Genomic DNA, 27,648 nt, shown 5'->3' on the forward strand with positions numbered 1-27,648 from the left:
TGTAAGTAGCTTAAAATTGTTGTAATATTTTTTAAATGTTTGTAACTTATTTTTTTATTTTTTGTAACTTAGCTTTTTTATTTTTTGTACTTTAGTTAGTTTATGTAATTGTATTTAATTGTAGTTATTTGTAGGTAGTTTATTTAATTAATTTAATGATAGTGTAGTGTTAGGTTTAATTGTAACTTAGGTTAGGATTTATTTTACAGGTAATTTTGTATTTCTTTTAGCTAGGTAGTTATTAAATAGTTAATAACTATTTAATAACTATTCTAACTAGCTAAAATAAATACAAAGTTACCTGTAAAATAAATATAAATCCTAAGATAGCTACAATATAATTATTATTTATATTGTAGCTATATTAGGGTTTATTTTACAGGTAAGTATTTAGTTTTAAATAGGAATAATTTATTAAAGTATAGTGTAGTGTTAGGTGTAATTGTAACTTAGGTTAGGATTTATTTTACAGGTAAATTTCAGTTTATTTTAGCTAGGTAGCTATTAAATGGTTAATAACTATTTAATAGCTATTGTACCTAGTTAAAATAAATTGAAAGTTGCCTGTAAAATAAAAATAAATCCTAAGATAGCTACAATATAATTATTATTTATATTGTAGCTATATTAGGGTTTATTTTAAAGGTAAGTATTTAGTTTTAAATAGGATTAATTTAGTTAATAATATAAATATTATTTAGATTTATTTAATTAATATTTAAGTTAGGGGGGCGTTAGGGTTAGACTTAGGTTTAGGGGTTAATAATTTTATTACAGTGGTGGCGGTGTAGTGGGGGGCAGGATAGGGGTTAATAAATTTATTATAGGTGACGACGGTGTAGGGGGGGCAGGATAGGGATTAATAGGTTTAATATAGGTTGCGGCGGGTTCAGGGAGCGGCGGTTTAGGGGTTAAACTATTTATTTAGTTGCGGCGAGGTGCGGGATCAGCAGGATAGGGGTTAATAATTTTATTATAGAGGGCGGCGGTATAGGGGGGCAGGATAGGGGTTACTAGGTATACTGTAGGTGGCAGCGGTGTCTGGGAGCGGCGGTTTAGGGGTTAATACATTTATCAGAGTTGCGGCAGGGTCTAGGAGCGGCGGTTTAGGGGTTAGTAAATTTATTGAGTTGCGGGAGGCTCCGGGGGCGCCGGTATAGGGACAGAACAGTGTAGTTTAGTGTGAGTGCTTAGTGACAGGCTAGCAATAAAGCTGGGAAAAAGCCAAAGAGCAGCGAGATCGGATGAGTGATAACTCTCACAGTCCGCTGCTCATCGCCCCGCGGCTTTTTGACAGCTTTATTTGATAACTTAGGCGAACGTATTCAAGGTCCGCGGCGGCGAAGGTAGGCGAGCTTAGGCGGGCGTATTGGGCCGGCGAAGGCAGAAAAGTAGACTGCTTGATAACTACCCCCCATGGTCACAAATACTTTGTATTTTCTTTTTTAGATTTAATCAAGTGACCTGCCCACTGCACACACCTAATGGGGAGAACCAATAGAATGGTATTAGCTTTTTTAAATAACCGGTGTGTTTAGATAACTAAGCCAGCTATGAGTACGGCAGGACACCGAAATGTGTAAGCTAGCGGTTCCCCTGAAGATATGGGCACTATTGTTTGCTGAACGTTTTAATTGATTTGAATAAAAGTCGTTTTATATTTTCTCTACTACCTGATGCTCCTCAAATCTTTTCTTGTGGCATTTATAAAATCCCTTTGGCCAATATTTAAGTTAATGGAAGTATTACGCCAAATTTTCCCCTGCAGAAAGGCACTAGACTGGGGTGCCCCTTATCCCTTTACCTATTTAACCACTTGCTGTCTTGCTCAGAAAATAAATTGAAGGTATTTGGTTAGGGAAAAGAAGAATCACAGTGCTGCTTTATGCAGATGACTTACTAGTCTTCCTAAAAGATTCTAAAAGAAATATTCCCATATTAACCCAAATTCTAGAAACGTTTAGCTCTTTTGCCGGCTATAAAGTGTAAATCATTTGGATTTTCAAAAACAGAAACAACTATAAAGAATGCCAATTTAAAGAAGCAAAGGACGAACTTAAATATCTGGGCATTACATTTGCAAAAAACCCTAATGATTGGTATGATCTAAACTTTCAGAGTATTTTTGAAAAAATATTTAACGATCTATCATTTCGGTCCAAGTTTCCATTGTCCTTATCGGGTAAGGTCAACTTGATCAAAATGGTGGCATTCCCTAAGCTATAATACTTACTAAAAAATGTATCCTTATTTATTAAACGCAGAGATTTAGCATTATTCAAACCAAAATGTGTAAGGTTTTTGTGGGGCAGGAGGTGAAGGGCATTAGCCCTAAAAAAAATTACCTATTTTAGAAGAGAGGGAGGACTGTCTTTACCCGATATTGAATTATATAATTTGACAGGTATGGGGAAAATAGCTATGGACTGGCTAATGGAAACAGAATATTATTCAATCTTGGGGCTGGAGGAACAAATAGTTAATCTGTGTTCATTAAATGCACTATTACATTGCAAAGGAAAATTACCAACTGGTGTTAGACCCATGATTACTTTAAAAAATGTGATAGATGCCTGTCAAAAAAATTCTGAAAATTGCACAAGCCAATCCAGGGTGGTCTAAATATCTCGCAATCACCTAGATTACGAGTTTTGCGCTATGAGTCAAATAGCAACGTTGTGGCCCATAACGCATTATTTTTCCTAACGCAGCCATTACAAGTCTTGTCAGTATAGGTGTACCACAAGCCTTTTAGCCTGTAAAGCAACGTCAGTACCGCACTCCTAAAAATTATGTTTTTTCATAGGATTCCCATAGCGCCAGTATTACGAGTTTTACGGTGAGACTAAAAAGCGAGCGTTATAGCCTAAAGCTACAAGATCCGTACCGCCATCTAAAGTCAGTAGTTATGAGTTTTACACTACATATCTGTAATATAAAACTCATAACTAAAGTGTTAAAAAGTACACTAACACACATAAACTACCTCTTAACCCCTAAACCGAGGCCCTCCCACATCACAAACACTATTTGAAAGTTTTTAACCAACTTCGTCACCACTATAATAAACTTATTAACCCCTAAACCGCCGCCCTCCTGCATCGCAAACACTATTTAAATATTATTAACCCCTAATCTGCCGTCCATCCACATCACCCCCATACTAAAGTTATTAAACCCTACATTAAATGCACTATTACATTGCAAAGGAAAATTACCAACTGGTGTTAGACCCATGATTACTTTAAAAAATGTGATAGATGCCTGTCAAAAAAATTCTGAAAATTGCACAAGCCAATCCAGGGTGGTCTAAATATCTCGCAATCACCTAGATTACGAGTTTTGCGCTATGAGTCAAATAGCAACGTTGTGGCCCATAACGCATTATTTTTCCTAACGCAGCCATTACAAGTCTTGTCGGTATAGGTGTACCACAAGCCTTTTAGCCTGTAAAGCAACGTCAGTACCGCACTCCTAAAAATTATGTTTTTTCATAGGATTCCCATAGCGCCAGTATTACGAGTTTTACGGTGAGACTAAAAAGCGAGCGTTATAGCCTAAAGCTACAAGATCCGTACCGCCATCTAAAGTCAGTAGTTATGAGTTTTACACTACATATCTGTAATATAAAACTCATAACTAAAGTGTTAAAAAGTACACTAACACACATAAACTACCTCTTAACCCCTAAACCGAGGCCCTCCCACATCACAAACACTATTTGAAAGTTTTTAACCAACTTCGTCACCACTATAATAAACTTATTAACCCCTAAACCGCCGCCCTCCTGCATCGCAAACACTATTTAAATATTATTAACCCCTAATCTGCCGTCCATCCACATCACCCCCATACTAAAGTTATTAAACCCTACACCGCCGCCACTATACTAAACCTATTAACCCCTTATCCGCAAGCCCCCACAACAAAATATACTAAACTATTAACCCCTTAACCGAAAGCCCTCCCACATCGAAATAAACTAAATTAAACTATTTACCCCTAAACCTAACAACCCCCTAACTTTATATTAAAATTACAATTTCCCTAGCTTAAATTAAAATTTACCTGTCAAATGAAAAAAAAACTAAGTTTAAACTACCAATTAAACTAATATAATAATTAAACTAAAATTAAACTATCAATTAAATTAAACTAAACTACACATTAAAAAAATCCTAACGCTACTCTAAATACAAAAAAAAACCAAAAAACTAAGTTACAAAAAATAACAAACACTAAATTACGGAAAATAACAAACTAAATTATCCAAAATAAAAAAGAATTACACCTAGTCTAATAGCCCTATCAAAATAAAAAAGACCACCCAAAATACCCCCCCCAGCCTACAATAATCTACCAATGGCCCAATGGGCCTTTTGTGCGGTATTTCCCCAAAGATATCAGCTCTTTAACCTGTAAAAAATATACAAAGACCCCCCCAACAGTAAAACCCACCACCCAACCAGCCCCCCAAAATAAAAAACCTAATTTAAAAAAAAACCTAAGCTACCCATTGCCCTGAAAAGGGCATTTTATTTAGCTCTTTTACTGCCCAGACCCTAAGCTAAAAAAAAACACTGAAAGAAACCTTAAAAAAGCCTAACACTAACCCCCTGACAATCCACTTACAGTTTTTGAAGTCCCGCTTGAACGATCTTCATCCCAGAGTTGAATTTCTGATCTAGGCGGCGAGAAGTCTTCATCTAGGCGGCCTCTTCAATCTTCATCCAGACGACATCTTCTATCTTGATCCCGGAGGCGCGGAGTGGGTCAATCCTGAAGACATCCGGCGTGGAGCATCCTCTTCATACGGTCGCAGCCGTATACTGAATCTTCAATGCAAGGGATGCGATCCAAGATGGTGTCCCTTGCATTGCTATTGGCTGAAAATTTTGAATCAGCCAATAGGAATTAGAGCTGCTAAAATCCTATTGGCTGTTCAAATCAGCCAATAGGATTTAAGCAGCTCTAATTCTATTGGATGATGAATCAGCCAATAGAATGAGAACTGCTTAAATCCTATTGGCTGTTAAAATTAGGCTTTTTTATTTTGGGGTGGGTTTTTTTTTTTTAAAGGGTATTAGAATAGGAATACTTTTTTGTGTGGATAATATCCTTTGCTGTTTTGTAATGGTAGGTTTTTTTATTTTTTGTAATGGTAGGTTTTTTTTTTGTAATGTTAGGTTTTAGTGTAAGGCAGGTTAGGTTTTATTTCACAGGTAAGTTTGTATTTATTTTAGCTAGGTAGTTAGTAGATAGTTAATAACTATTTACTAACTAGTCTACCTAGTTAAAATAAATACAAACTTACCTGTGAAATAAAAATAAAACTATTAGTTATATTTTAGCTACCTTAGGTTTTAAATAGGAATTATTTAGTTAATATTTGTAAATTTAATTTAGATCTAATTTCATTATGTTAAAGTTAGGGAGTGTTAGGGTTATGGTTACGTTAGGGGATAATAGTTGAATTTAGGATGTTGCGATGTGGGGGGCTAGCGGTTTAGGGGTTAATAACAAACGAAATTATCCACAAAAAAAAAGAAACATAGAAACATAGATATTGACGGCAGATAAGAGCCATAGGCCCAGCAAGTCTGCCCGACCTTACCTAACAGTATAAACGTATCTAGTTCGTAGGATAGCCTTATGCTTGTCCCATGCATTTTTAAAGTCCCCCACAGTGTTTGTTGCTACTACCTCTTGAGGAAGTTTATTCCATAAATCAATCACTCTTTCTGTAAAGAAGTGCTTCCTCAAATTACTTCTGAATCTACTACCCTTTAGCTTGAGCTCATGACCCCTTGTTCTTGAATTTTCCATTTTATGTAAAATACCCACAGCCTCAGTTTTACTAAACCCTTTAATGTACTTGAAAGTTGCTATCATATCACCTCTTTCCCTTCTCTCCTCTAAGCTATACATATTTAGGTAATTGAGCCTATCCTGGTAAGTTTTATTTTTTAGACCATGTACCATTTTGGTAGCCCTCCTTTGCACAGATTCAAGTTTGTTAATATCCTTCTGAAGATATGGTCTCCAGAACTGCACACAATACTCAAGATGAGGCCTAACTAATGATCTATAAAGTGGCATAAGAACCTTACTATTTCTGCTGCAAATACCTCTACCAATACATCCAAGCATTCTGCTAGCCTTACTTGCTGCATTACTACATTGTTTACTAAGTTTTAAATCATCTGAAATAATAATTCCCAAGTCCTGTTCCTCGTCTGTAACAGTCAGTAAAGTGTCATTGAGTCTGTAATTAACATTTGGATTTTTCTTCCCTAAATGCATTATTTTACACTTTGCTGTGTTAAACTTTAGACCCCAGTCATTTGTCCAATCCTCCAATTGTTGTATATCACTTCTCATTTTGTCTACCCCCCCTGGAACATCCACTCTGTTGCAAATTTTTGTATCATCTGCAAAGAGACATACTTTCCCCTGTAGCCCTTTGCTGATATCGCAGATAAATATGTTAAACAAAACAGGCCCCAGAACTGACCCCTGAGGAACACCACTAGTAACAGCCCCCTCTGCTGAATGAACTCCATTTACTAAGACACTTTGTTTTCTGTCCTTAAGCCAGCATTCCACCCAGTTCACAATTTTTGAATCTAGACCAAGGAGATATAGTTTGTGAATAAGTTTATTGTGTGGGACGGTGTCAAATGCTTTGCTGAAATCTAGATATGCTACATCAACTGCTCCTCCCTTGTCTAATACTTTTGTTACATAATCAAAGAAGTCAATTAGATTAGTCTGACATGATCTCCCTGAAGTAAAACCATGCTGATTTTGGTCCTCTAAATTGTTTGTCTTTATGTAAGTCATAATTCTTTCTTTTAAGAGGCTTTCCATTAATTTCCCTACTATTGAAGTTAAACTAACTGGCCTGTAGTTGCCAGATTCTTCTCTACTGCCCTTTTTATGAAGGGGTATTACATTTGCTATTCTCCAATCATCTGGGACAGCTCCTGTTAATAGTGACTGATTAAACAGATCAGTTAATGGGACAGTTAGCACTGATCGAAGTTCTTTTAAAACCCTTGGATGAATATTATCAGGACCCACTGCCTTTGTAACATTTATTTTTGATAATGCTAACAAAACCTCATCCTCTGTAAAAAGATTACTGTTAAGCTTGTTTCTATTTTGCGTTGCATCCCTTAATGTAGACATTGTATCTTCACAATCTTTAGTGAAAACAGAACAGAAGTAATCATTGAGACAGTCTGCAATCTGCTTATCTCCTTCTATTATTCTACCATCAACTGATTTCAATTTTACTATTCCTACCTTATTTTTTCTTCTTTCACTGATATATCTAAAGAATGTTTTGTCCCCATGTTTTACTGACTGTGCTATCTTCTCTTCTGCATGAGCTTTAACCTTCCTAATTAACTGCTTAGTCTTTTTTTGTTGGAGTCTCCATATTTTCATATCATCATCTGCTTGTGTGTGTCTGTAATTTTTATAAGCTATCTTTTTTGTCTTTACAGCATGTGCTACTTCTTTGGAAAACCAAATTGGTTTCCGCTTTCTTTTACTTTTACAGACATGTCTAATACAGTGTGCGGTTGCATCTAAAATGGCACCTTTCACAAATTCCCACTGTTCTTGAACCCCTGTAATAAGAGTTTTCCCCTTTAAATAGTTCTTTAGGTATTCTCCCATTAATGAAAAATCTGCCGTCCTAAAGTCTAAAACTTTTGTTTTAGTCTGGGTGGACAGTTCCTGAACATGAATACTAAACCAAACAGATTGATGATCACTGGATCCTAAGTTCTCACCTACAGACACATCTGAAACTGTATCACTGTTTGTAAGTATTAGATCTAATATAGCTTCCTTACGAGTTGGTTCCTTGACTAATTGTTCAAGTGATTCCCCTAGCAGAGATTCAAGAATATACCTGCTTCTAGCCGATCTGGCAGAAGGAATCTTCCAGTCTATATCTGGCAAATTAAAGTCCCCCAGTACTATAACCTTACCCTTCATGGTCATTTTGGTTATTTCATCTAATAACAGATTGTCCAGTTTTTCATCCTGCAATGGAGGCCTATATACAACCCCTATTCTAAAAACATTTTTATCTCCAATTTCCAAAGTCACCCAAATACTTTCCACCTCATCATTTGTTCCTACAATTTCAGTAACCTTTATATTTTCATTTACATACAAAGCAACTCCTCCACCTTTCTTTCCTACTCTGTTCTTTTTAAATAACCTGTATCCAGGTATGACTATGTCCCAGTCATGCAAATCATTGTACCATGTTTCTGTTATAGCTACTAAATCCAAGTTGTCCCTAGTCATTATTGAAATGAGTTCAGGTAATTTATTTCCTAAGCTGCGAGCATTTGTGCTCATGGCACGAAGAATTTTTCTACTAGAATTTCTAGAATTGTTACTTGGACTAACAGTTTTGGCATGCTGTGGGGGGCAGGTGGATATATTAATGCTACCCCCCTTTATTAGTTTAAATGATTTCTAATAAAGTATTTAAACTCCTCTCCCAGATACTCTGTTCCTTTAGCATCCAAATGCAAGCCATCTCTCCTAAATAACCTAGTATCTTTCCAAACAGAGCTATAATGGCCAATAAAACCAAATCCTCGTTCCCTGCACCACTTATCTAACCAAGAATTAAATGTTGTTATCCGCTCCATCTTTCCTGCTTCCTGGCCATACACAGGTAAAATAGCAGAAATGATAGAGTTGATGCCACAGTCTCTAAATGATTACCTAGGTCACAAAACTCTTTCTGAACAGCAGCAACATGATTACTAGCCAGATCATTTGTTCCTAAATGTACAATCACATCTAACTCACTTCCCTTTTCTGCTGCCTTAACAATTCTCAAAATACGATTCTTATCCCTGTGAGCAGTAGCTCCTGGAAGACATCTAACCTCCCTTGTTTCTCCTTTACTTTCACCTAAATACACATTCCTCAAAATAGAGTCACCCACTAACAGTCTTTTTCTCAAAAACACATCTGCAGTTCTTTCCTGTGTTATGTTACCTGGAGAATCAGGTGCCAATAGATTTAAATTACCTGTTACAGCTTCAGAGGGCTCAGAAACAGCAATCTCCTCATCACAAGTATATTCGGCAAGAGCAGCATAGGAGTTTTGCAATGGCAGAGGTTGTGGGCAATGCTTCTCTATCAAAATAAAAAAGACCACCCAAAATACCCCCCCCAGCCTACAATAATCTACCAATGGCCCTTAAAAGGGCCTTTTGTGGGGCATTTCCCCAAAGATATCAGCTCTTTTACCTGTAAAAAATATACAAAAACCCCCCAACAGTAAAACCCACCACCCAACCAACCCCCCAAAATAAAAAAACTAATTTAAAAAAAACCTAAGCTACCCATTGCCCTGAAAAGGGCATTTTATTTAGCTCTTTTACTGCCCAGACCCTAAGCTAAAAAAAAACACTGAAAAAACCCTTTAATAAGCCTAACACTAACCCCCTGATGATCCACTTACAGTTTTTGAAGTCCTGCTTGAACGATCTTCATCCCGGAGTTGAAGTCCTGATCCAGGTGGCGAGAAGTCCTCATCCAGGCGGCCTCTTCAATCTTCATCCTGGCGGCAAAGACCTGATCCAAGCGGCGAGAAGTCTTCATCCAGGCGGCCTCTTCAATCTTCATCCAGACGGCATCTTCTATATTGATCTCGGAGGCGCGGAGTGGGTCCATCCTGAAGACATCCGGCGCAGAGCATCCTCTTCATACGGTCGCAGCCGTACACTGCATCTTCAATGCAAGGGATGCGATCCAAGATGGCGTCCCTTGCATTGCTATTGGCTGAAAATTTTGAATCAGCCAATAGGAATGAGAGCTACTTAAATCCTATTGGCTGTTCAAATTAGGCTTTTTTTATTTTGGGATGTTTTTTTTTTTTTTTTTAAAAGGGTATTTTGTGAATAATTTCCTTTGCTTTTTTGTAATGGTAGTTTTTTTTTTTTTTTGTAATGTTAGGTTTTAGTGTAAGGCAGGTTATGTTTTATTTCACAGGTAAGTTTGTATTTATTTTAGCTAGGTAGTTAGTAGATAGTTAATAACTATTTACTAACTAGTCTACCTAGTTAAAATAAATACAAATTTACCTGTGAAATAAAAATAAAACTATTAGTTATATTGTAGCTACGTTAGGTTTTATTTCACAGGTAAGTATTTAGTTTTAAATAGGAATTATTTAGTTAATAATTGTAAATTTAATTAAGATATAATTTCATTATGTTAAAGTTAGGGGGTGTTAGGGTTATGATTACGTTAGGGTTAGGGGTTAATAGTTGAATTTAGGTTGTTGCGATGTGGGGGGCTGGCGGTTTAGGGGTTAATAGGTTTATTTAGTGGTAGTGATGTGGGAAGCCAGAGGTTTAGGGGTTAATAACTTTATTTAGTTGCGGCGATGTTGGGGAGTGGCGGAATTGGGTTAATAACTTTAATATAGTTGTGGCGATGTTGGGGTGCGGCGGAATAGGGGTTAATTACTATAGTATAGTGGCGGCAATATAGGGAGCAGCATATTAGGGGTTAATAATTTTATTTAGGTGGCGGCGATATCTGGAGCGACAGATTAGGGGTTAATAACTGTAGGCAGGCGTCGGCGATGTTGGGGGCAGCAGATTAGGGGTGTTTAGACATGGGGTTTATGTTAGGGTGTTGGGTTTTAAATTTTCTTTTTCCCCAAAGACATCAATGGGGCTGCGTTACGGAGCATTCATTTCCTTTATCGCAGGTGTTAGACTTTTTTTGTCGGCTCTCCTCTTTGATGTCTATGGGGAAAGAGTGCACCAGCACGTCAAAACACCGTTTGTTTTTGGTGCAGTATGGAGCTCAAAATCTCCATATTGCCCGCGCAAGCCGGGTTTTTTTAAACTTTTAATGGCAGCGCTATAGGGGTTTAAATAAAGCAACTTTTGTTGTGTTCTTTACTTTCCCTATAGTGCTCAAAACTCATAATCTAGGTGAATATGCAGAAACCCGTTTGAACCAGCATTCAAATCGTACGTGTTCTAGAATTGGAAACGGAAGGGGCTGGTCTATTTTTAACAGTAAAAGAAAAAGTCTCCAGAAATTGTAAAACAAGAATTAAAAAGAGTGTTTAATCTACATGATAAAAAATTATTTGCCTATTTACAGGCACGCCACTTTTTTAATGAAAGAATTAAAGACTCCTTGGATTTTTTTTTTTTTTTTTTTATAAATCCATCTCTTATTAAGTGAGAAAATAGTAGTTACATATAATTAGCGTTCTTGTCTTACATTGCCAGTTAGTTCCACTCAGCGTGCAAATACAAGTTCTTAAAGGATGGAGTATTTTTAAACATGAATAAACAACAAATAAACAAATCAACAAATAATAAATAATCCACAATGATTGTGCAAGCTAAATATTCTGTCCATGTTCACATTTACAAGTATTGCTCAAAAGTCTTTGATTACCTCCTTCTCATGTTGGTTGAGGTACTCAGTTCGGCAACTCCCTCCCATTAAACATGGAAAATCACACTTATTACCATCTACGTTATATAAATCATACCTCCCTATATTTTTGCATCCCCTCCAACACTGCTCATTAACCGATGGGTAGATGGAGTGTAAGCGTACTGGGGTTAAATACCACCTCATTAGCACCATAAAATTGAGCTCTAGCATTTTAGGGGAGGTTGATGATTTTTTTGTATTGCGAAATATGGACTCCCAGTCTTCAGCATTTAATGTGTTTCCTAGCTCTTCATTCCACCTTACAGTGTATTTTGGAAGTTCGGCACGGTGTTGCGTCGAATACGCATCTTTGAGAGAGAATGAGGGATTGGTGTGTTAGTAGAACAGGTCAATTCAAAGGGAGTTAAATTTCATAGGAAATCTGCTTTATGTGGGGACGTATTGATGAAATGAGAGAGTTGTATATACTTAAAGGGACAGTCAACACCAGAATTTTTGTTGTTTTAAAAGATAGATAATCCCTTTATTACCAATTCCCCAGTTTTGCATAACCAACACAGTTATAATTATACACATTTTACCTCTCTAATTACCTTGTATCTAAGCCTCAGCAGACTGCCCCCTTATTTCAGTTCTTTTCACAGCTTTGCATTTTAGCCAATCAGAGCTGACTCCATGGTAAATTCATGTGCATGAGCTCAATGCTATCTATATGAAACACATTAACTAATGCCCTCTAGTGGTTAAAAACTATCAAAATGCATTTAGATTAGAGGCGGCCATCAAGATCTAAGAAATTATGAACCTCCTAGGTTTAGCTTTCAACTAAGAATACAAAGAAAACAAAGCAAAATTGGTGATAAAAGTAAATTGGAAAGTTGTTTAAAATGACATGCCCTATTTGAATCATGAAAGTTTTTTTTGGACTTGACTGTCCCTTTAAGTCATGAAGAGTAATTTCCATTCGCTATATCCCTGAGTCTATATCTATCTAACAGCTTTCCTTGTGTGTAAATTTGACTAATGGTGTAGTGTAATTCCACGCTGTTAACCTCTGCTAGTTTTTATCTAATCCCCCAGGGAGTTCAGCATTGGTAGGGATGGGAAAAAGTGGGAATCTTTCTCCCGCTATGTGCTTTCCCAAGAGACAAAGAAGTAACTATGGATTGTGAGTGCTTTACATTGTGGGGGTCTGAGTACTTTAGGAACCCAACACAGAGCTCCAACTAACTGAACTTTTAGTATTTGGGAATCGATGGCTATCCAGGCTTTGTGGTCAGCCGAGCTGGGCCAATCCAGGACCCTTTGTAATATTATTGCATCTAGGTAAACAGAAATGTTTGGGAGGCCCAACCCCTCGTTGTCCGTTGATCTGTACATGGTGTTCCTATTTACTCTAGGTTTGCTTTGCCCCCAAATGAACGCATTTATGAGCTTTTGTAGCTGAACTGGGTACCATCTAGGCAAGGGTATAGGAAGGGCTTGCATAACTTAGAGAATTCTTGGCAGGGTAGTGATTTTGATGCATTGTGCACGACCCCACCAGGATATAGGTTTGTTTTCCCAGGTATTTAAGTCACGTTAAACCGGCTGTAATAAAGTGTCATAATTGCTTTTAAATAGTGTTTTGGGATTCGGGGACAGTTGGATCCCAAGGTACTTAAGGGTTTTGGTCTGGAGATTTAGTGAACAAATTGTGGATAATTCGTTGAACGCATCTGGCTCTAAAGAGACATTTAGGATTTCCGATTTTGTGGGGTTCACCAGGAAATTAGACCATGTTCCAAACCTGTTCAACTCCCTCATTATCTCTACTATAGACTGGGAAGGGTCACTAATCAGGAAGAGGACATCGTCGGCATATAAAGCTATTTTAAAACTATGTGGGCCAATGTCTATGCCTCTTATTGCCTGGTTGCTTCGTACATGTGCTGCGAGGACTTCTATTGTGAGGGCAACCATGTCTTGTACCGTTGTAAATCCTAAAAGCGTGAGATAAAACACCATTTGCCTTGACTCTAGCTGTGGGGTGTGTGTATAAGCGAAAGATGCGCTGAAGCATGATGGGACCCAACCCTATTGCAGTTAAAAAAAAATTAAGAAATTGCCAGTCAAGCCGGTCAAAAGCCTTCTCGGCATCGGTCGCCAAGAAGACTGTTGGTATTTTATGGTGTTTAGCATAAGACATAAGGGTCAAATCTCTTATGGTGTTGTCCCTGGCTTCTCTATGGGGCACAAAACCTACCTGGTCTGTATGAATTACCTCCCGCAGGACCTTGTTCAATCTTTTCGCTAATATTTTACCCAGTATTTTTAAGTCTGTGTTTAACAATGAAATGGGCCTATAATCTTTAGGGTTAGTAGGAGTTTTGTTAGGTGTGCTCGTGTCTCTATAGATAATTGGTGTCCCTTGTCTAGTGTTGCAAATAATTTATGGAGGTGCTGTGCTAGGATTGTCTTAAATTCTTGTATTACGCATTGGTGAAGCTATCAGGTCCCGGGCTTTTCCCTGAGGGTAAACCTGAGATTGCAGAGAGGATCTCCTGTGTAGTTACATTGGTTTCCATCTCTTCTTTTGTAAATTATAGAATTTTGGGTAATTCTGCCTCTTTAATGTATTCCTGCGTGAGGAGTAGTTTGTTCAGGTTATCATTAGGCTGCAGGTTATATAATTCTGAATAGTATGTACTAAATTGGTTCACTATCTCCTTACTATCATATAGGCTCAGTTTCCTGGGGTAACCAGCTTAGTAATTTGAGATTTCCTGTTCTTGGATCTAAGAAGTCTAGCAAATCGTGTCCCTGCTCTGTTTCCCTCATAAAAGAAAGTTCTCTTTAGCACTAATGCCCTTCTGTGAGCCTCTTTAATTAAGATACTATTTATTTCCCACCTGAGTTTTGTGATTTGTGAGAGTAATGTTTGGTCTGTAGGAGTGTTTTTGTGTTTTATTTCCATTTGGTGTAATTGGGTTGTTAGTGCTGCTATAGAGGAGTTATAGGTTTTTGTCAAAAAGGCTTTGTGTTTGATACACTGCCCCCTCATTACAGCCTTATGTGCTTCCCATATGTTACTAGCATGTGTTTCTGTGATGATATTAAATTGGAAGTACTCTATCAAAGATTTGTGTAATGCTTCGTGGGTAGAGGGGTAAGGTAGAAGAGAATCATCCATCCTCCATATATAAGGGACAATTGGCTTGTCTGGCCATTCAAGTAAAATACTAATGGCCGAGTGATCGGACCACGTTGTTGCGTGTATGTCCGAGCCTTTTAGCAATGATATATAATTTCTATCTACAAACAAGTAGTCAATACGGGTATAGATTGCCCAGGGGTGGGAATAAAACATATAATTACATTGCATCGGATGCTGAATCCTCCACACATCCACCAGCCCAGACAATCAATGCAGGGGTACACAGCATTTGGTGCTCTTGAGCGTGACTGTGTAGGGCCTGTGGATGCATCCAGGGATGGGTCCAACTTGATATTAAAGCCCCCCCCCCACAATCAAAGCTCCCTTCTTATGTTGCGCCACCAAAGAGAGCAAATGCTGGAAGAATCTATGCCTATTGCTGTGGGGTGCGTAGACATTAACCAATGTGATTGGTCAATTATAAAGGAGGCCTGTTAATATTAATATTTTACCCTCTGTATCTGTGATCTTGTTATGAAGTGTAAAATGTAGATGTTAATGAAATAAAATGCTTATTCAATGTTTTTTGGAATTATATGAGTGGTGGTATCCCACGAGGAAAACTCTGGAAGCTAGGGTTGGTTCAGCCCCAGCTAGGAAGTGGGTCTCTTAAATGAATATTATAGAGTCTGTATGTTTAGTGAAATCCTTAAGCGCAACTGACCGTTTGGTAGGAGAGTTGAGTCCCATAGCGTTTTGTGAAATTATATTTATTTTAGGTACTGCCATAGATCTACAGAAGTCGTCGTGTGTAGCGTAGATGTCTTACCTGATACCTGATAGCTGAGTTTTTGTGATGACCAAGGCGATCCCCCATCACTATGACCAGAGAGTTATATTGTTGCTGAAGAGTAAAGGCTAGGACAAAGGAAAACGGGAAGTTCCCCCTTTAGTGATCTAGAGAGAGCATATACATGTTCAAGCACAACCGGAAGATCAAACAAACAACAGTGTAAACTAAAGATATAAGGAGGGTGGTGCATATAGAACATACACCACACTCCTAGGGGGCGCTAACAATAAGCAGCAAACAGTAAGCAGATATATACAGATAATTAAGAGAATATACAATATACCTAGCACACTTATATCAGATTATTAGAGATGATATGCTCACAAGTGGACCCAGGTTGTACTTACAGGAAACAAAGCACCACCAGGTGCAATATCAGCAGTACTGGGACCTCTCAGCCGCCCAGTGGACTGTGGAATCCAATTTGCAGGATGCAGAAAATCACCACTTTGGAAGATAGGACTAGCACACACACTCTGCCCCCAAACAGGAGCAGAATAATTGTGATAAAGCAAGTGTATATTTAAAAACTTTTATTTTAAAAACAGCGACATGTTTCTCAGCCACCACAGGCTGTTTCCTCAGGCTTTTCTTATAGAACAGTGTAAACTAACAAACAGAAATTATCTTATTACAAAATCTAACAACTTTATAATTATACTAAGGAGATTAATTCTATCTTGTAGAAGGAAGTTGGGTGGCGGGGGGGGGGGGGGAATCAAAGCAGATGTCATTGCCTTTCCATTTATGAGGACTCTTAATCTAAAACATATCTGTCATAACATACCTGCTAGTCCAACTATTTTTGTAGTAAATGTTCACATTTTCCAGAGCACTGCTAAACTTTGAATGGATCTGTTTACCGGTCTAAAAGACCAGCAAATGTAAAGGTTTCAAGGTGGTTCAAAAGTTGAAGAAGACGCTGTAGGTGCAGCTGCAGCCATATTTTTCCTCTTCTTTGCCATGGTTGTCCACTCTGCTTTGAGGCTTGGGGGGCTACTGTTTTTTGCTGTTGCTTGCTATATGTTTTATCCGAGAGTTTAGGTAGGGATGGTTGTGTGATGTTCAGTTGCTTGCAAAAAGTTCCAAATCTTCTGGCCCTTTAATCACTTTTATCACAAAGGGAACCCCCACCTATAGGGAATTCCCAGATCCTGAAGGTGGAGAGTCAGATATCTTGCCTCCCTACGCTTTGCCAGTGTGATTGGTCCGCATAAATCTGAAGTGCATCTTCTCCAAAATAAAGAGGCGATTTTTTCCTTGCTTCTTGCATAATTCTTTCTTTGTCTGAAAACCTATGACAGCAGAGGATGACATCTCTGGGAGGCGAAGAATTAGGAGGTTTCGGCCTTAAGGCCCTGTGTGCTCTGTTGACTCCTTGGATTATATCCATGGGTAGTCATACGGCCTATTTTGAACATTTATAAGGGAATCATTCTATTTCTGTCCCATATAAAGCACTTAGGTCTTTACAAGTTTTCAGCTGGCAGATAAGACTACATTCTCAACCTCGTGGAGGGAATCCCATACAAAAATAATCAGTAGATCATATATTACGCCTGCAGTGAAAGCAAAATGGGACAAATCTTCTGATAAATGTTGTAAATGTAGTCTGCCAGCACCTAAACATAGAAACATAGAATTTGACGGTAGATAAGAACCAAAAAGGCCCATCAAGTCTACCCATATTACATGTAACTTTTTCCTTAGGATAGCCTTATGCATGTCCCAGGCATTTTTAAATTCCTTTACAGTCTTTGTGTTTACCACCTCAAATGGAAGTTTATTCCATGAATCCACCACCCTTTCTGTAAAAAAATGCTTCCTCAAATTTCTCCTGAATCTACTACCCACTAACTTTAGATTGTGACCCCTTGTTTTGGCATTTATTTTTTTTGTGAAAAATGCTTTCAACTTCTATTTTATTAAGTCCCTTCATATATTTGAAGATTTCTATCATGTCACCTCTTTCCCTTCTATCCTCTAAACTATACATATTTAGATCATAAAATCTTTCTTTGTACGTTTTATATTTTAGACCATGTACCATTTTAGTAGCCCTCCTTTGGACAGCTTCTAGTTTATTTATATCTTTCTGAAGATATGGTCTCCAGAACTGCACACAGTATTCCATATTTGGTCTAACTAATGATCTGTAAAGTGGCATAAGAACCTTGCTATTTCTGCTACTAAAACCTCTTCCAATGCAACCAAGCATTTGACTGGCCTTGCTGGCTGCACTGCGGCATTGTGTACCAAATTTTAAATCATCTGAAATAATAATTCCCAAATCCCTTTCTTCTTTAATTACAGTCAGTAATGTACCATTGAGACTATGGGGCCTAGTTATCAAGCCGTCAACCTCAAATACGCTGGAATTCCGCAGCGTATTTGTGGCGAGGCTGATTCGCCTTAGTTATCAAAGGCTCGAGACCGGCAAAAATAGAATTTTGTGATGTAAGCATCGATCCGCCGGACTCAGTCCGACACAGATCGATTCTTACGTCACTCCAGATGTTCCGCACACAAGTGCGGCACATTCTCACTACTTTTGCTAGCTATCAAAAAACTAGCAGGTACGCTCGGCACTTTTACGGCCCAGCGTACCTGGTTTTCAATCCGCCACCCCTGGAGGCGGCGGATCCCATAGGAATCAATGGGAGTCTGACCATAGCGAAAGTACAAGTTCGCTGCTGACAGACATCCCATTGATTTCTATGGGAGCTGTCTACACCTAACACCCTAACATGTACCCCGAGTCTAAACACCACTAATCTGACCCCCCCTACACCGCTGCAACTAAATAAAGTTATTACCCCCTAAACCGCCGCTCCCGGAGCCCACCGCAAGCTACTCTATACATATTAACCCCTAAACCGCCGCTCCCGGAGCCCACCGCAACTATAATAAATGTATTAACCCCTAAACCGCCGCTCCCTGAATCCGCCGCAACCTATATTAAATGTATTAACCCCTATCCTGCCCCCCCTACACCGTCGCCACCTATAATAAATTTATTAACCCCTATCCTGCCCCCCACTACGCCGCCGCCACTGTCATAAAATTATTAACCCCTAAACCTAAGTCTAACCCTAACCCTAACGCCCCCCTAACTTAAATATTAATTAAATTAATCTAAATAAATTAACTCTTATTAAGTAAATGAATCCTATTTAAAACTAAATACTTACCTTTAAAATAAACCCTTATATAGCTACAATATAAATAATAATTATATTCTAGCTATCTTAGGATTTATATTTATTTTACAGGTACCTTTCAATTTATTTTAACCATGTACAATAACTATTAAATAGTTATTAACTATTTAATAGCTTACCTAGCTAAAATAAAGAGAAATGTACCTGTGAAATAAATCCTAACCTAAGTTACAATTACACCTAACACTACACTATACTTTAATAAATTATTCCTATTTAAAAATAAATACCTACCTGTAAAATAAACCCTAAGATAGCTACAATATAATTAATAATTATATTATAGCTATCTAAGGATTTATATTTATTTTACAGGTAACTTTGTATTTATTTTAGCTAGTTAGAATAGTTATTAAATAGTTATTAACTATTTAATAACTACATAGCTAAAAGAAATACAAAATTACCTGTAAAATAAATCCTAACTTAAGTTACAATTAAACCTAATACTACACTATCATTAAATTAATTAAATAAACTACCTACAAATAACTACAATTAAATACAATTACATAAACTAACTAAAGTACAAAAAATAAAAAAAGCTAAGTTACAAAAAATAAAAAAATAAGTTACAAACATGTTACAAATATTACAACAATTTTAAGCTACTTACACCTAATCTAAGCCCCCTAATAAAATAACAAACCCCCCCAAAATAAAAAAAATGCCCTACCCTATTCTAAATTAAATAAATTTCAAAGCTCTTTTACCTTACCAGCCCTTAAAAGGGCCATTTGTGGGGGCATGACCCAAAGAAAACAGCTCTTTTGCCTGTAAAAGAAAAATACAACCCCCCCCCAACATTAAAACCCACCACCCACATACCCCTAATCTAACCCAAACCCCCCTTACAAAAACCTAACACTAATCATCCCCTGAAGATCATCCTACCTTGAGTCGTCTTCACTCAGCCGAGCCACCGATGGAACTGAAGAGGACATCCGGAGCGGAAGAAGTTAATCCTCCAAGCGGCGCTGAAGAAATCTTCCATCCGATGAAGTCATCTTCCAAGCCGGGTCTTGAATCTTCCTTCCGCCGACGCGGAACCACCTTCTTCACCGACGGACTACGATGAATGACGGCTCCTTTAAGGGACGTCATCCAAGATGGCGTCCCCTCAATTCCGATTGGCTGATAGGATTCTATCAGCCAATCGGAATTAAGGTAGGAAAAATCTGATTGGCTGATGGAATCAGCCAATCAGATTGAGCTTGCATTCTATTGGCTGTTCCGATCAGCCAATTGAATGCAAGCTCAATCTGATTGACTGATTGGATCAGCCAATCGGATTGAACTTGAATCTGATTGGCTGATTCCATCAGCCAATCAGATTTTCCTACCTTAATTCCGATTGGCTGATAGAATCCTATCAGCCAATCGGAATTGAGGGGACGCCATCTTGGATGACGTCCCTTAAAGGAGCCGTCATTCGTCGTAGTCCGTCGGTGAAGAAGGTGGTTCCGCGTCGGCGGAAGGAAGATTCAAGACCCGGCTTGGAAGATGACTTCGCCCGGATAGAAGACCTCTTCAGCGCCTCTTTGAAGATGACATCGGCCGGATCGAAGACTTTTCTTCAGCGCCGCCTGGATGATGACTTCATCGGATGGAAGATTTCTTCAGCGCCGCTTGGAGGATTAACTTCTTCCGCTCCGGATGTCCTCTTCAGTTCCATCGGTGGCTCGGCTGAGTGAAGACGACTCAAGGTAGGATGACCTTCAGGGGATTAGTGTTAGGTTTTTGTAAGGGGGGTTTGGGTTAGATTAGGGGTATGTGGGTGGTGGGTTTTAATGTTGGGGGGGGTTGTATTTTTCTTTTACAGGCAAAAGAGCTGTTTTCTTTGGGGCATGCCCCCACAAATGGCCCTTTTAAGGGCTGGTAAGGTAAAAGAGCTTTGAAATTTATTTAATTTAGAATAGGGTAGGGCATTTTTTTATTTTGGGGGGGTTTGTTATTTTATTAGGGGGCTTAGATTAGGTGTAAGTATCTTAAAATTGTTGTAATATTTGTAACATGTTTGTAACTTATTTTTTTATTTTTTGTAACTTAGCTTTTTTATTTTTTGTACTTTAGTTAGTTTATGTAATTGTATTTAATTGTAGTTATTTGTAGTTAATTTATTTAATTAATTTAATGATAGTGTAGTATTAGGTTTAATTGTAACTTAAGTTAGGATTTATTTTACAGGTAATTTTGTATTTCTTTTAGCTATGTAGTTATTAAATGGTTAATAACTATTTAATAACTATTCTAACTAGCTAAAATAAATACAAAGTTACCTGTAAAATAAATATAAATCCTAAGATAGCTATAATATAATTATTAATTATATTGTAGCTATCTTAGGGTTTATTTTACAGGTCAGTATTTATTTTTAAATAGGAATAATTTATTAAAGTATAGTGTAGTGTTAGGTGTAATTGTAACTTAGGTTAGGATTTATTTCACAGGTACATTTCTCTTTATTTTAGCTAGGTAAGCTATTAAATAGTTAATAACTATTTAATAGTTATTGTACATGGTTAAAATAAATTGAAAGTTACCTGTAAAATAAAAATAAATCCTAAGATAGCTAGAATATAATTATTATTTATATTGTAGCTATATTAGGGTTTATTTTAAAGGTAAGTATTTAGTTTTAAATAGGATTCATTTACTTAATAAGAGTTAATTTATTTAGATTTATTTAATTAATATTTAAGTTAGGGGGGCGTTAGGGTTAGGGTTAGACTTAGGTTTAGGGGTTAATAATTTTATGACAGTGGCGGCGGCGTAGTGGGGGGCAGGATAGGGGTTAATAAATTTATTATAGGTGGCGACGGTGTAGGGGGGGCAGATTAGGGGTTAATAAATTTATTATAGGTGGCGACAGTGTAGGGGGGGCAGGATAGGGGTTAATAGGTTTAATATAGGTTGCGGCGGGTTCATGGAGCGGCGGTTTAGGGGTTAAACTATTTAGTTGCGGAGAGGTGCAGGATCAGCAGGATAGGGGTTAATAATTTTATTATAGAGGGCGACGGTATAGGGGGGGCAGGATAGGGGTTACTAGGTATACTGTAGGTGGTAGCGGTGTCCGGGAGCGGCGGTTTAGGGGTTAATACATTTATAAGAGTTGCGGCAGGGTCTAGGAGCGGCGGTTTAGGGGTTAGTAACTTTATTGAGTTGCGGGAGGCTCCGGGGGCACCGGTATAGGGGGTAGAACAGTGTAGTTTAGTGTGAGTGCTTAGTGACAGGCTAGCAATAAAGCTGGGAAAAAGCCGAAGGGCAGTGAGATCGGATGAGTGATAACTGTCACAGTCCGCTGCTCATCGCCCCGCGGCTTTTTGACAGCTTTATTTGATAACTTAGGCGTATTTTTTCAGGTCCGCTGCGGCGAAGGTAGGCGAGCTTAGGCGGGCGTATTGGGCCGGCGCAGCAAGAAAAGTAGACGGCTTGATAACTACCCCCCTATAATTGGCCTTTGGGTTTTTGGATCCTATATGCATAATTTTGCTCTTGGTAATATTACATTTCAGATCCCATTTATTTGACCAGTCCTCTAGTTTATTAATATCACAGTTCATTTGATCAACTCCTCCTGGAACATCTACCCTGTTTTTGTATCATCAACAAACAAGCAAACCTTCCCCTTAAGCCCACTTCCAATATCACTTATGAACATGTTAAACAAAACAGGCCCAAGAACTGAACCTTGGGGAACACCACTAGTAACTGATGCCTCATTTGAATGTACTCCATTAATTGAAACCCTCTGTCGTCTATCTTTAAGCCAGCATTCTACCCACTTAACAATCTTAGCATCTATTCCAAGGCAATACATTTTGTGAATAAGTTTGTTGTGTGGGACGGTGTCAAATGCTTTGCTAAAGTCTAGATATGCAGCATCTACGGCTCCTCCCTGGTCTATTATTTTAGTTACATGGTCAAAGAAATCAATTAGATTAGTCAGGCATGATCTTCCAGCAGTGAAACCATGCTGTCCTTTGTCTTCTAAGTTGTTTGTCTGAATGAAAGATACAAGTCTTTCCTTTAAAAGAGTTTCCATTAATTTCCCTGCAATTGAGTTCAAACTGACTGGCCTATAGTTAGCAGAATCTTCCCTACTACCCTTTTTATGAAGAGGGACTACATTGGCAATTTTCCAGTCTTTTGGAACAACTCCTGTTAGAAGTGACTGATTAAATAAATCAGCTAATGGAGTAGCTATTACGGATCAAAGTTCTCTTAGAACCCTTGGATGAATATTATCTGGACCCACGGACTTATTAACTTTTATTTCTTTCATGTAATTAGCAAGAGTCCATGAGCTAGTGACGTATGGGATATACATTCCTACCAGGAGGGGCAAAGTTTCCCAAACCTCAAAATGCCTATAAATACACCCCTCACCACACCCACAATTCAGTTTTACAAACTTTGCCTCCGATGGAGGTGGTGAAGTAAGTTTGTGCTAGATTCTACGTTGATATGCGCTCCGCAGCAAGTTGGAGCCCGGTTTTCCTCTCAGCGTGCAGTGAATGTCAGAGGGATGTGAGAAGAGTATTGCCTATTTGAATGCAGTGATCTCCTTCTACGGGGTCTATTTCATAGGTTCTCTGTTATCGGTCGTAGAGATTCATCTCTTACCTCCCTTTTCAGATCGACGATATACTCTTATATATACCATTACCTCTGCTGATTCTCGTTTCAGTACTGGTTTGGCTATCTGCTATATGTAGATGAGTGTCCTGGGGTAAGTAAGTCTTATTTTCTGTGACACTCCAAGCTATGGTTGGGCACTTTGTTTATAAAGTTCTAAATATATGTATTCAAACATTTATTTGCCTTGACTCAGAATGTTCAACTTTCCTTATTTTCAGACAGTCAGTTTCATATTTGGGATAATGCATTTTTTGATTTATTCATTTTTTCTTACCTGCAAAAATTTGACTCTTCCCGGTGGGCTATTAGGCTCGCGGGGGCTGAAAATGCCTCATTTTATTACGTCATTTTTGGCGCTGACTTTTTTGGCGCAAAATTCTATTTCCGTTTCCGGCGTCATACGTGTCGCCGGAAGTTACGTCATTTTTTGACGTTATTTCGCGCCAAAAATGTCGGCGTTCCGGATATGGCGTCATTTTGGCGCCAAAAGCATTTAGGCGCCAAATAATATGGGCGTCGCTTTAGTCTCCTCAATTTTTTTTTAAGTCTCATTTTTTATTGCTTCTGGTTGCTAGAGGCTTGTTCTTGGCATTTTTTCCCATTCCTGAAACTGTCATTTAAGGAATTTGATCAATTTTGCTTTATATATATGTTGTTTTTTCTCTTACATATTGCAAGATGTCTCACGTTGCATCTGAGTCAGAAGATACTACAGGAAAATCGCTGTCAAATGCTGAATCTACCAAAGCTAAGTGCATCTGCTGTAAACTTTTGGTAGCCATTTCTCCAGCTGTTGTTTGTATTGATTGTCATGACAAACTTGTTAAAGCAGATAATATTTCCTTTAGTAAAGTACCATTGCCTGTTGCAGTTCCTTCAACATCTAAGGTGCAGAATGTTCCTGATAATATAAGAGATTTTGTTTCTGAATCCATAAAGAAGGCTATGTCTGTTATTTCTCCTTCTAGTAAACGTAAAAAATCTTTTAAAACTTCTCTCCCTACAGATGAATTTTTAAATGAACATCATCATTCTGATTCTGATGACTCCTCTGGTTCAGAGGATTCTGTCTCTGAGGTTGATGCTGATAAATCTTCATATTTATTTAAAATGGAATTTATTCGTTCTTTACTTAAAGAAGTACTAATTGCTTTAGAAATAGAGGATTCTGGTCCTCCTGATACTAATTCTAAACGTTTGGATAAGGTATTTAAAGCTCCTGTGGTTATTCCAGAAGTTTTTCCTGTTCCTAATGCTATTTCTGCAGTAATTTCCAAAGAATGGGATAAATTGGGTAATTCATTTACTCCTTCTAAACGTTTTAAGCATTTATATCCTGTGCCGTCTGACAGATTGGAATTTTGGGACAAAATCCCTAAAGTTGATGGGGCTATTTCTACCCTTGCTAAAACGTACTACTATTCCTACGTCAGATGGTACTTCGTTTAAGGATCCTCTAGATAGGAAAATTGAGTCCTTTCTAAGAAAAGCTTATCTGTGTTCAGGTAATCTTCTTAGACCTGCTATATCTTTGGCTGATGTTGCTGCAGCTTCAACTTTTTGGTTGGAAACTTTAGCGCAACAAGTAACACATCATGATTCTCATGATATTATTATTCTTCTACAGCATGCTAATAATTTTATCTGTGATGCCATTTTTGATATTATCAGAGTTGATGTCAGGTTTATGTCTCTAGCTATTTTAGCTAGAAGAGCTTTATGGCTTAAAACTTGGAATGCTGATATGGCTTCTAAATCAACTTTACTTTCTATTTCTTTCCAGGGTAACAAATTATTTGGTTCTCAGTTGGATTCCATCATTTCAACTGTTACTGGTGGGAAAGGAACTTTTTTACCACAGGATAAAAAATCTAAAGGTAAAAGTAGGGCTAATAATCGTTTTCGTTCCTTTCGTTTCAACAAAGAACAAAAGCCTGATCCTTCATCCTCAGGAGCAGTTTCAGTTTGGAAACCATCTCCAGTCTGGAATAAATCCAAGCCAGATAGAAAGGCAAAGCCTGCTTCTAAGTCCACATGAAGGTGCGGCCCTCATTCCAGCTCAGCTGGTAGGGGGCAGGTTACGTTTTTTCAAAGAAATTTGGATCAATTCTGTTCACAATCTTTGGATTCAGAACATTGTTTCGGAAGGGTACAGGATTGGTTTCAAGATGAGACCTCCTGCAAAGAGATTTTTTCTTTCCCGTGTCCCAGTAAATCCAGTAAAAGCTCAAGCATTTCTGAAATGTGTTTCAGATCTAGAGTTGACTGGAGTAATTATGCCAGTTCCAGTTCTGGAACAGGGGATGGGGTTTTATTCAAATCTCTTCATTGTACCAAAGAAGGAGAACTCCTTCAGACCAGTTCTGGATCTAAAAATATTGAATCGTTATGTTCGAATACCAACGTTCAAAATGGTAACTGTAAGGACTATCTTGCCTTTTGTTCAGCAAGGGAATTATATGTCCACAATAGATTTACAGGATGCATATCTGCATATTCCGATTCATCCAGATCATTATCAGTTCCTGAGATTCTCTTTTCTGGACAAGCATTACCAGTTTGTGGCTCTGCCGTTTGGCCTAGCTACAGCTCCAAGAATTTTTACAAAGGTTCTCGGTGCCCTTCTGTCTGTAATCAGAGAACAGGGTATTGTGGTATTTCCTTATTTGGACGATATCTTGGTACTTGCTCAGTCTTTACATTTAGCAGAATCTCATACGAATCGACTTGTGTTGTTTCTTCAAGATCATGGTTGGAGGATCAATTTACCAAAAAGTTCTTTGATTCCTCAGACAAGGGTAACCTTTCTGGGTTTCCAGATGGATTCAGTGTCCATGACTCTGTCTTTAACAGACAAGAGACGTCTAAAATTGATTGCAGCTTGTCGAAACCTTCAGTCACAATCATTCCCTTCGGTAGCCTTATGCATGAAAATTCTAGGTCTTATGACTGCTGCATCGGACGCGATCCCCTTTGCTCGTTTTCACATGCGACCTCTTCAGCTCTGTATGCTGAAGCAATGGTGCAAGGATTACACGAAGATATCTCAAACAATATCTTTAAAACCGATTGTTCGACACTCTCTAACATGGTGGACAGATCACCATCGTTTAATTCAGGGGGCTTCTTTTGTGCTTCCGACCTGGACTGTAATTTCAACAGATGCAAGTCTCTCGGGTTGGGGAGCTGTGTGGGGATCTCTGACAGCACAAGGAGTTTGGGAATCTCAGGAGGTGAGATTTCCGATCAATATTTTGGAACTCCGTGCAATTTTCAGAGCTCTTCAGTTTTGGCCTCTTCTGAAGAGAGAATCGTTCATTTGTTTTCAGACAGACAATGTCACAACTGTGGCATACATCAATCATCAAGGAGGGACTCACAGTCCTCTGGCTATGAAAGAAGTATCTCGAATTTTGGTTTGGGCGGAATCCAGCTCCTGTCTAATCTCTGCGGTTCATATCCCAGGTATAGACAATTGGGAAGCGGATTATCTCAGTCGCCAAACGTTGCATCCGGGCGAATGGTCTCTTCACCCAGAGGTATTTCTTCAGATTGTTCAAATGTGGGAACTTCCAGAAATAGATCTGATGGCATCCCATCTAAACAAGAAACTTCCCAGGTATCTGTCCAGATCCCGGGATCCTCAGGCGGAGGCAGTGGATGCATTATCACTTCCTTGGAAGTATCATCCTGCCTATATCTTTCCGCCTCTAGTTCTTCTTCCAAGAGTAATCTCCAAGATTCTGAAGGAATGCTCGTTTGTTCTGCTGGTAGCTCCGGCATGGCCTCACAGGTTTTGGTATGCGGATCTTGTCCGGATGGCCTCTTGCCAACCGTGGACTCTTCCGTTAAGACCAGACCTTCTGTCTCAAGGTCCCTTTTTCCATCAGGATCTGAAATCCTTAAATTTAAAGGTATGGAGATTGAACGCTTGATTCTTGGTCAAAGAGGTTTCTCTGACTCTGTCATTAATACTATGTTACAGGCTCGTAAATCTGTATCTCGAGAGATATATTATAGAGTCTGGAAGACTTATATTTCTTGGTGTCTTTCTCATCATTTTTCTTGGCATTCTTTTAGAATACCGAGAATTTTACAGTTTCTTCAGGATGGTTTAGATAAGGGTTTGTCCGCAAGTTCTTTGAAAGGACAAATCTCTGCTCTTTCAGTTCTTTTTCATAGAAAGATTGCTATTCTTCCTGATATTCAATGTTTTGTACAAGCTTTGGTACGTATAAAACCTGTCATTAAGTCAATTTCTCCTCCTTGGAGTTTGAATTTGGTTCTGGGAGCTCTTCAAGCTTCTCCGTTTGAACCTATGCATT

This window comes from Bombina bombina, chromosome 2, assembly GCF_027579735.1.
Source record: "Bombina bombina isolate aBomBom1 chromosome 2, aBomBom1.pri, whole genome shotgun sequence".
Lineage (NCBI taxonomy): Eukaryota > Metazoa > Chordata > Amphibia > Anura > Bombinatoridae > Bombina > Bombina bombina.